Source organism: Apteryx rowi, unplaced genomic scaffold (assembly GCF_003343035.1).
Source record: "Apteryx rowi isolate R43461 unplaced genomic scaffold, aptRow1 scaffold_701, whole genome shotgun sequence".
Taxonomy (NCBI): Eukaryota; Metazoa; Chordata; class Aves; order Apterygiformes; family Apterygidae; genus Apteryx; species Apteryx rowi.
In genome coordinates, this window is record NW_020450985.1 from 2,257 (window position 1) to 3,991 (window position 1,735).

Below are 1,735 nucleotides of genomic sequence, written 5' to 3' on the forward strand. Positions count from 1 at the left end.
CCGGCCCCGCAGCTCCGGCCCGCCGCTCCGGACCCCCCCCCGGGGGCAGCGGGGGCCCCTCCCGGCGCCCCGTGGGGCCCCGGGGGGGGGGGCTGCGTGTCCCCACCGTCCGTGTACCTGCATGTGCCGCTTGCGCCCCGCGTGCCCCCTCCCTGCTGCACTGTAGATGCGTCACAGCTCCAGCTCACCCGGTCAGGGCGCCTTGTGCATCATTAAAGATCTGTCCTGACACCGCGCCTCCCGCTGTGCTGTGCTTGGGACGGGGGGGGGACGGGGGTCTGCGCCCTCCCCGGGGCGTGCGGGATGCGGCGCTGGGGCCGGGCAGGCAGCGCTGACCCRAGCCCGCTCGCAGCACGAAGGAGCCTGCGCCAGGAGCCCCCTTCGCTCCCTGCAGCAGCAGCAGCAGCGCTGCCCAGGCGGATCCCGGGACGCTGGGCCGACAGGTCGGCTCCCACCCGCCGGGTGCACAGCCCCTCCTGCGCCTCGGAGGGACCCGGCCCCCCGCCGCAGGGCGCCCCTCCACCCCCAAGGAGGAAGGACACGGGCTCCGGGGAGAGGGAAGCTCTTTATGAAGTTAACAAATATGCACATCCACCCACGTACAGGAGCACAGTACAAAAAGAACCGAGGCGCCTTCCCCCACCCCAGGGAGCTGACACCGAGGACCCCATCTGGGCCAGGGCTGGGGGAAAGCAGGGAGAAGGGAGACAGGGAACAGGAACAGCAGCCACCCCACCCGAGGGTGGCAGGAGATCCACCCGCCAGCTCTGTGGATGCCAGGTGTCCAGGCCGGGGGGAAGGGAGGTGTCAGCAGCTCCTCCTCCGGGCTCTGAGCCTCACGCGGCTCTGCGGCAGGCCCGGGAGAGCCTCCTCCTCCTCCTCGCAGCCAGACCAGAGAGCCGGGAGCGGTCCCAATCCTCCTGCTGGGGCGTGGGAGGTGGGAGGCAGGGAAGGCAGAGCTAAGCCCCCAGCAACTGGGGCAGAACCGGGAATTGCATTTGGTTAAAAACGAGGAGATGAGGAGAGGTACTAACAAAGAAGGGCTAGTTGGAGATGTGAAGGTCGGGGCAGCCTTGGCTGCAGTGACCATGAGRTGGTGGAGTTCAGGATCCTGCGAGGAGCAGGCAGGGCAATAAGTAGGATCGCAACCCTGGAGTTTAGGAGAGCAAACTTTGGCCTCTTCAGGGACCTCCTTGGAGGAATCCCATGGGTTAGGGCCCTAGAAGGAAGGGGCGTTCAAGAGAGCTGGATTCAATTCAAGCATCACTTCCTCCAAGCTCAAGATCAGTGCATCCCTATGAGTAGGAAGTCAAGCAAAGGAGGCAGGAGACCTGCATGGATGAGCAAGGAGCTCCTGGCAAAACTCAACCAGAAGAAGGAAGTATAGAGAAAGTGTAAAGGGGAACAGGCCGCTTAGGAGGAATATAGGAACGTTGTCAGAGTATGCAGGGATGCGACGAGGAAGGCTAAGGCCCGTTTGGAATTAAATCTGGCCAGAGATGTCAAGGACAACAAGAAGGGCTTCTTCAAATACATCAGTAGCAAGAGGAAGACTAGGGAGAATGCGGGCCCGCTGCTGCATGGGGTGGGTGCCCTGGTGACGAAGGATGCAGAGAAGGCAGAGTTACTGAATGCCTTCTTTGCTTCAGTCTTTACTGCTGAGGCCAGCCCTCAGGAACCCCAGACCCTGGAGACAAGAGAGAAAGTCTGGAGAAAGGAAGACTTTCCCTTGGTG